Source organism: Cervus canadensis, chromosome 3 (genome assembly GCF_019320065.1).
Source record: "Cervus canadensis isolate Bull #8, Minnesota chromosome 3, ASM1932006v1, whole genome shotgun sequence".
Lineage (NCBI taxonomy): Eukaryota > Metazoa > Chordata > Mammalia > Artiodactyla > Cervidae > Cervus > Cervus canadensis.
This window is the reverse complement of record NC_057388.1, coordinates 287141-297165: the sequence shown is the minus strand read 5'-3', so window position 1 is coordinate 297165 and position 10025 is coordinate 287141.

Below are 10025 nucleotides of genomic sequence, written 5' to 3'. Positions count from 1 at the left end.
AAAATAAAAAAAATGAAGACAGCCTAAGAAACCTGTAGTGCTAGAGAAGTCTCTTGAGAGTCCCTTGGACAGCAAGAAAATCAAACCAGTCAGTCATAAAAGAAATCAACCCTGAATATTTATTGGAAAGACTGGGGCTGAAGCAGAAGCTCCAATACTTTGGCCACCTGAAGTGAAGAGCCAACTCATTGAAAAAGACCCTGATGCTGAGAAAGATTGAGGGCAAGACGAGAAAGGGGAGACAGAAGATGAGATGGCTGGATAGCATCACTGACTCAATGGACTTGAGTTTGACAGTGAAGGGCAGGTAAGTCTGGTGTGCTGCAGCTTCTGGGTGGGCGGGGTGGGGAGAGGTCACAGAGTCAAACACAACTTAGCAACTGAACCAGAGACCTCTGGGGCAACATTAAACCAGGAACATTCATTATCAGTTCAGTTGCTCAGTTGTGTCTGAATCCTTGTGACTCCATGGACCGGAGCATGCCAGGCTTCCCTGTCCATCACCAACGCCTAGAGCTTGCTCAAACTCATGTCCATTGAGTTGGCTTTGCCATCCAACCATCTTATCCTCTGTCATCCCCTTCTTCTACTGCCTTCAATCTTTCCCAGTATCAGGGTCTTTTCCAATGAGTCAGTTCTTCTCATCAGCTGGCCAAATTATTGGAGCTTTAGCTTCAGCATCAGTCCTTCTAATGAATATTCAGGACTGATTTCCTTTAGGATTGACTGGTTTGATCTCTTTGCAGTCCAAGGGACTCTCAAGAGTCTCCCCCAACACTGCAGTTCAAAAGTATCAATTCATCAGCATTCAGCTTTCTTTATATTCCAACTCTCAATCTATTCATGACTACTGGAAAAACCATAGCTTTGACTAGACTGACCTTTGTCAGCAATGTCTCTGCTTTTTAATATGCTGTCTAGGTTGGTCACAGCTTTTCTTCCAAGGAGTAAGCATCTTTTAATTTCATGGCTGCAGTCCCCATCTGCAGTGATTTTGGAGCCTAAGAAAAGAAAGTCTCTCACTCTTTCCATTGTTTCCCCATCTATTTGCCATGAAGTAATGGGACCGGATGCCATGATTTTAGTTCTTTGAATGTTGTTTTAACCCAACTTTTTCACTCTCCTCATTCACTTTCACCAAGAGGAACTTCAGTACTTCTTCGCTTTCTGCCATAAGGGTCGTGTCATCTACATATCTGAGGTTATTGATATTTCTCCTGGCAATCTTGATTCTAGCTTGTGCTTCATCCCTCCCGGCATTTTGCTTGATGTACTCTTCATATTAGTTAAACAAGCAGGGTGACAATATATATTCTTGTACTCCTTTCCCAATTCAGAACCAGTCTCTTGTTCCATGTCTGGTTCCAACTTTTGCTTCTTGACCTGCATACAGATTTCTCAGGAGGCAGGTAAGGTGGTCTGGTATTTCCAACTCTTTAAGAATTTTTCCACATTTTTTTGTGATCCACATGGTCAAAGGCTTTGGCATGGTCAATAAAGCAGAAGTAGATTTTTGTTTGTTTGTTTGTTTGTTTGTTTTTACATTATAGGAATCTCAGAAGGTGGAGAAAGGACCCAGGAAAATATTTGAAGAGATAATAGATGAAAACTTCCTAACATGGCAAAGGAAATACTCAACCAAATCCAGAAAGCACAGAGAATCCCAGGCAGGATAAACCGAAGGAGGAACACCCCAATATGCATAGTAATCAAACTGACACAAATTAAAGACAGGAATAAAATAGTAAAAGCCACAAGGGAAAAATGACAACATACAAGGGAACTCCTACCTGATTTCTCCGCAGAAACTCTCTAATCCAGAAAGGAATGGCTTAATATAGTCAAGGTGATGAAAGGGAAGAACCTACAACCAAGAGTACTCTACCCAACAAGCCTCATTCAGATCTGATGGAGAAATAAAAGGTTTTCCAGACAAGCAGAAGTTAAGAGAATTCAGCAACACCAAACCAGCTTTGCAATAAATGCTAAAGGAATTTCTCTAGGCAGGAAACACAAGAGAAGGAAAAGACCTACAGAAAATAAAACCAAAACAATTAATGCAATGGTAATAGGATCATACATATCAATGATTACCTTAAATGTAAATGGATTAAAATCACCAACCAAAAGACATAGATTTGCGGGGTGGATGAAAACATGTGCATACATGCACTTCCACTTACCACATCACTCTGCTGGACCCCTCAAGTTGTATATAATTATTTTATATTGTAATTATATATTTTTACATTAGGTTAATCATGTTCCCATTGTGACTTGCAATTGTAATTTTTTTGGGGGGGTCTGGTTATTGATGTAAAAACCGATAAACATCTTTTACTATTGTGATGTAACTATTATGTAACTATTACGTAATACTATTGTATCATGATTGGAGGAAAAAGAAAAAAAGGAAAAAAAAAGAAGAGATGGAGAAAATGAAAAACAAACTAAATGAAATGGAAGCACTGAATATGAAATAGAAAAAGTGAAACAAACTAGATAAAATAAAAGATCATATAGTCCAATTGTTTTTAAACATGACTGCTCATTACAAACATACATGAAGCTCTGGTGGAAAAAAAACAATACCTGGGCATTTGTAATTTTCAAAAAATTCCAAGATAATTGTGATATGCATCTGGATTTTCAAAAGTGATTACAGGATTTTCTATTAAATGGTAATTTTTGTGATAAAAAAAATACCATTGTATCATGATTGGTCAACAGAAAAATAATAGAATTCTATATCACCAAGACTACCATTTAATAGAAAAACCTGTAATCACTTTTCAAAATCCCAATGCATATAAGAATTATCTTGGAATTTTTTGAAAAATATAAATACCCAGGTATTGCTTTTCTCTCCAAAGCTCCAAATATGTTTCTAATGAGCAGCCATGTTTAAAAACAACTGGTTTTTACTATAGTGATCTTTCACTTTTACCTACATTGTTTCACTTTTTCTATTTCATATTCAGTGCTCCCATTTCATTTAGTTTATGTTTTCCAATATCTCCATCTGTTCTTTCTTTTTTTTTTATATTCTTTCTCAAGCCTTTATCAAGCATAGTAAAAAAGCTTATATACATATATATATATATGTGTGTGTATATATATATTATATATATATATATAATATGTATAAAGAGTTAGAAAAATTTAAAAAAATAAAGAAGTATTAGTCTTTCCTCTTGTATCTTGCAAGTTACCCAGTCACAATTCTGAAGCTGATAGAAATATAAAAGCTTCATTTTCCTCTTTAACTAGAATGGTCATATCATTTATCATCCAAAAGGAGCTGGTTTCTTAAAACAAAAGTATGTGCTGTAAACAATCATGGTGAGACAACTGACAAGAACCAAGACCATTCCAGTGTGGTCACTATGTCTTTAACCATCACAGAATTTCTGGGACACTACCTTAAAAGGCTTGGGGTTGAGTTGGGAAGACACAGAGTAATTATGACAGTGATCCCTTATCTAACTCACTGAATCCTTTCTACTACAGCTGGACTGATTCCGATTAAGTTGATTGCCATAAAGATTTATTAACAGTCACTATTAATATATCTGGTCTGGTTTGCTGAAACCTCATGCATACTGGAGTCAGGCCAAGGCCCTTTTCCTGCTCTGTGGTGTAACAGGGCTAAACCAGTTCTAGATCTCGGAACTGTTGCCTTGGCACCTCCTAATACACATCTCATGAATACAGGTTTTTATTTAGCTTTGATGTTTTGAACTCCAGTGTTTCTCTCAGACTTCAGGATCTTTATTTCAGAAATACAGTTATAATTTACCACTGCTTGCCTTTGGAGAAGCTGAGAAGACTCCCATCCTTTCCTCCTAACAACTCATTGTAAGATTTAACTAGACTTTGTTTTTCATTCAGTCTGATTTTCATGAAAAGGCTCATGAGTCAAAATGAGGGGTAAATGACAATAAAGTAATAATTAGCTTTCACTGAGACTTTACTGTACAGTGGTCCTCAATATTTTTAGCATCATGGACTGGTTTTGTGGAAGCTGGTTTTTCCACAGATGGTGGCACAAGGTTGGGGGGAGATTTGGGGATGATTCAGTGAATTACATTTATTGAGTGCTTAACTTCTATTATTATTACATCAGCTTCTCCTCAGATCATTAGGCATTATGTCCTGGAGTTAGGGACCCCTGATATTTTCCTCACAAGATATAAAACCCTATTTATGGGGAAACTGGGTGACATCTAGGGAGGATGTCACTTGCTTGAGGATATAGCAATAAATACTGTGGAGAAACTTGAACTCAGTCTGCAATAGTAAATAATTAGGAAACATGTATATTTAAAAATGTAAGGCTAGTTAAATGTTTATAAATTTCTTTTGTTTCTTGAAAGATTTTCTACAGCACTTTATGTTATTATTTATTTTATAAATATAGGCAAAGAACCATGGAAATTATAGACTACCAAAAATTGCTGGTTTATTGTATTTTGGGTTTCTTTCCCCAAATAATTACCCACTGTACAAAAATAGATGTGTAGAAAGTAGTTATTCATGTCTAATCAACCTCACAAGATTTTTAATGAATAAAAAGCACACGCTAAAATTAATAAATATCTCAAAAGCTGCATTTTGACTTTGAAATAAGAAGAAATAGTCTGGAGACAGCAGATTCAGTTACAAGATCCTCAGCTTTCCTTACCTCATGGTTTCTAGTCATAGATACTTTACTATGGGATGGACATATAATATTCATGTTAACTTTTTTTCTAATGAAGAACTTAACAGAAATAACTTGTGGGTATAAGTCAATGAGTTTTGGGAGGGGTAAGATAGGGGTGGGGGATTAAGGACAAACTACTTTGGGGAACTTCCCTGGTGGTCCAGTGGTTAAGAATCTGCCTTGCAATGCAGGGGATACAGGTTTGATCCTTAATCTGGGAAGTAAGATCCCGCATGCCACAGAGCAAGTAAGCCCATGCAGTGCAACTACTGGGTTGGCACACCACACCTAGAGAGTCTGCACTGGGAGGAGAGATTCCACATGACACAACTAAGACATGCCATGCCCTAATTAACTAATTAAAACTATCATGTATAGAATAAATAAGCTGCAAGGATATATTGTACAACACAGGAATATAACCAATAGTTTATAATAATTGTAAGTGGAGTATAAAACTGTAAATTACTTTGTTGTACACCTGTAATTTATATAATAATGTATATCAACTACCACAATCTTAAAAAAAGGGTCCATAGGTTTGTAGAGGGCATCCAAGCGAATCGTGATATTAACTTTTACAGAAAATGTGACACTTCCCTTTGCTGTTTCCAGGGGCCACCGCCAGGCCAGATGTTACACTTTCAAAATGACATAACAAGACCTCATGAATAATTAAGAGTTCTAACTTCATGAACTTCAATTCCAAAGTTACATAGAGCTCCACAGAATAATTTAGATCTAGGTAATTTATAGTTTAATCATGTACAGAAGGAAAAGATAAAGGGAGAAATGCCATGCAGAAGTTTAAAATGAACAGTTGTATGATGGACAATTAGAGTCCATATAGGCCATCTGGCTCTTTGATATTGCTGTTCATTTCCAACAACCATCAGTAACCTCACTCTCAGAATCATTTATAAGACGAGATATGAAGCAAAAAGTTGTATAGAGAAGATTCAAAGACTCAATTCAAAGATTCAAAGATTTCAGAGTCTGAAAATACAAATGACTTGTGCACTCATGCCTAGGAAAGAGTTTGGGTGGGGTTAATTGTATTTTCAATGCTCACTTTTTTCAGTATAAACAGAACTAAGAGCATGAACAACAAACTTTTGTTTGTTCGTTTGTGTCTTAAAATGTTTAATCCTCTGCCCTACATTTTAAGCATTTTGTAGCTAAGAGCCTAAAGAAATAAGCCCTTGACTTGGTTTTGTTTGTGTGTGTGTGTGTGATACAAATGACTATCACTAGCAGCCCTAATCCCTCATATGTAGAATGGTTTGGATTCATTCCTTACTGAGTTCCATTCTGGTTCTGAAATTCACCTATTTTGTGAGAAGATATGCTGTGTATATGTCTGGAAAGAATATTATTCACTTTTTTTTGTCATTATTGTGTGTCTTTGACTCTGTCAATCTTTGGAAATTTGACAACGTGGAGGATACTGGTAAACCCACCAAAGCTTCTAGAATTCAGAGGAAAACAAATTTTAAAAGCTCATCTTTAGTTGATCGAAGTTAATGTCTTTCTTTTGACACATATTTTCTTTAGTTGAAACAGCTTCTTTGAATTGTCAATACTGCTTCCATATCTAAAGACTCTGTTTTATTATTTATTTAAATATTAGTGTTTAATTATTAATAATTAATATTGATTATTTAATATTTAATTCCTCTTATTTTCCCAAATGAGAAAAAATAATGCAGGCATGAGGTTACAAATGAAAATTTTCTTCAATACCCTGAAATATTCTCTTACTCAGTCTTGAACTTCCCCAAAGAATGTGTTCAAGACCATGGAGGGAGGCTCTTTAGGTGCAGGAATGGAAAACTGCTCACTCCACAGCTCTGTGAGATGTCTGCAAGAGAGATGAAGAGATGAAGTTTATGCCTCCAGCTTCTAAGAGTGATCTTCCTATTCCAGAATTGGCTTTAATGATTATTTATAAATAAAATGCATAATTTTGTGACTTCCACTTACTCAGAAAATTAAAAATGTTTACATTGGGCACTTAAGCCCCAACTTAGGAGAGAAGATGGAAATGTAATATAAAATATCACTCTATCAAAAGCCTATGGCAGTGAAATGTGGTGATTTGCCATTAAGTCCAAGATGCAAAAATGTCTAAAAATCTTCCTAGGAGAAAGAAAAGATATAGTCTATAATCACCGAACTTGATGAGCCTCTTCAGTCAACTCTTGGATGGATGGATGGCTCTGAAAGTATTTGTAAAGGCCTACAGACTCATAAGAGAAGAGTGTTTGAAAGACAAAAGTTAAACAAGTTTTTTTTATACACACACAGAATAAATTCCAATGAAAATAAGAAAGAAGGAAGGAAGGAAAAGAAAGGAAGAAAGAAAAGGAAAAGAAGGAAAAATAAAAACCAAAGGAAGACAATGGAATGACCTCAAGCTGAGAAAGAAGCATATAAACATTTCTATTATAAATCTTAAGGTTAAACAGCTGTGACAACGTTCAGTCACTAAGCTGTGTCTGACTCTTTGTGATCCCATGGACTGTAGCATGCCAGGCTCCTCTGTCCTCCACTATCTCCTGAAATTTGCACAAATTCATGTCCACTGATGGGCTTCCCAGGCGGCACTACTGGTAAAGAACCTGCCTGCCAATGCATGACACTTAAGAGATCCCTGGGTCGGGAATATCGCCTGGAGGTGGGTATGCCAACCCACTGCAGTATTCTTGCCTGGAGAAGCCCATGGACATTGGAACCTGGCAAGCTACAGTCCATAGGGTCCTGAATAGTTGGACAAGACTGAAACGACTTAGCACACACGTGTCCTTTGATATTTAAACTTTTAAAAGAAAAATAAAAGATCAAAAGCTAATTCAAAGAGCAAGAACACAATAATGAAAATGAGATCATAATTTTTTGTAGCATCTAATTCATAAGTATTTTCAAAGAAGAGATATGCAATCATTCGATAAGATAAGGCATAGCAATGAGCGGGAAATATCTCTCCCACAACTGGATGAAGACAGGTTGTCTTTCCTTGAAGTTGCTTCCAATCTTATAGGAGAATATAATGTTTTACAAGGACTTATTTAAAATAATGGGACTTAGGACTGTGTCATTTGGTATACTGGGTATATTTGGGTTTTAATTTAATTTATTTAATTTTATTTCAAGCTATTCATATAGAGACATTTTGTCTTTAACAAGGCAAATGCTCTAAAAGAGGTAATGCAAATGTCCTTGTGATGATGTACCAAGTATTAAGAAAACACTTTGGTCTCACCAGCAAGACTGAAAATAAAATATATATCAGGCAGTTTTCACAAGGAAAAGAGCACAATTTTTTTCCCAATTTTATCTCCCTTCTTTCTTCATTTCTTACTTACTTTTTCCTTTCTTCTTTCTTTCCATCATTTTCCTTCTTTCACTGCTTAAATGCTTATAACTTTCTATTTAAACAAGCTTGATAGTTTGTCCTATAAAAACGTTTCTCACTCTACTTTTCACATTTTCAACTTATTTGTATTGTACTTCTGCAGTTACATTGACCAAGTTACCCTTAAAAAGAGCTGATATGCTTTGCTAAATTAATTCAGAACTGCCTTTGCTTACAATGGACGCCCTTTTCTTTATATTAGAAGCAGTTCTAACAGTAGATAACCTTCAATCAGGTCATTTCCATGACATATTAATCTCAGGTTTACGTGAAATATTAAAAGAAAGCTAAAACCTTGTGATCAAATACCGCACACATCTTGTTAGGCATATAATTTAAAGCTGGAGGTGACTGACCTCTGAGGGTCGAATATCTTCATACTTTTATTTTTCAGATAATATTACATTGAGTAGCCGGATTAACTTGGAATTTTTTTTTCTATATTGTGAACACATTCTCCATAATAGAGTGTTTTGAGGTAAAAAGATTTATTTTCTTGAAAAGACATCCTTCAGAATTCTTTGCTCAATAGAGGAAGGATAAGGACTCATGTCAGCCTAAACATGAACAAATATAAAACGACCCTCATGACTTTCTCCAAGTCTTACAGTCTGCCAAACCACAGTGAAAAATAAATATATCTCCAGAAAATAATATTGTTCTGAAGTTACTGTGCCTTAATTTTCTGAGCATTAAAGTTACTGCTGTATTCAGCAGATAAGTAGTTTAATAATCCGACAGTAATTTTTTTCTGGTCTGTGAAGGAATTAGCCACCTACACATTTTTAGCAATAAAATGAAAATGCATATACTGCATTGGTTTCCTGACAGCATTGTTAACACTTAGTCATATTTCCAAGTAATACTGAAAATCTGTGGTCGAGTTGCATAGAAGTAAGAGTGAGAATAAAATACCTGGCACTGTGCTTAAAGGGCAAATAATTTTAATTTTATTAAGAAGATTTAAATTCACTGCCTAACGGTGGACAGAGTCTTTAAAGCGACAGATATTGTTTTTAGATTCTTATGAAATAGAATACATGGAAGACAGCTAGATTTGTTCCAAATCCTAAAATTTACTGCACTGTTTCTTCCTAAAACAGTATTTCTTATTAATAGAATCTTAGGGAACATTAAATCATTACTGTGTTAGCCAAAAGAAAAACAAAATAAAAATAGACCGTGCAATAAAGACCCTAATGGCATTTGAGACCCCTCCCCCACCGCCAAAATACGCGTGAGATGGAGGCTGGGAAAGCAAAGTAGTATATGAATTAGCAAAAACAAATACATGAAAGCGTAAAAGTGGTACGACTTTTCTTTCTGGAAAATTCCCTCAATACGTGACTTTTTGTACTTTTCCTCTCTTCCATTCACCAGCAAGAGTGATAAGGTCCCTGCATGAACCGCTTCTCTTCCGCGCGAGGTTGCTCAGCAATAAATCCGTGTGAAATAATAGCTTGCGCTCTTCCTAGTTACAGCAGTGAATAACTGGTTAAACGACATCTCCCTCCAATGGCTGTTTTCGTCGCCCCGGAGCAGTCTTCGCCCAGTCCCGTCCCGCTCCTTTCTGGCGAGCACCATCCTCCCTCTCCCGCCCGCGGCCCCGGCCCGGTCCTCGCAGCCCCGCCGCAGTCCGCGCGCCGGGACCCGCCGAGGCGGGAGAGGCTCAGTCGGCTGGCAGCAGTGCGTGGGGAAGGACCGCTGCCGCCGCTCTCCGCGACTCGGGCGTAGACCGAACGCGGCCCGGCGCGCACGGAGTTAACGGCGCCGCGGCGCGAAGAGCGGAGACGGCGCGAGCCCGCGAGGCCCCCGCCCCGCGTCGTCCCCGCGCCGCGCGCCGCGCGCCCCGCACCGCGGGCTGACGCCGGACCCGCCGCAGGAAGCGGAAGGCGGGCAGCCGAG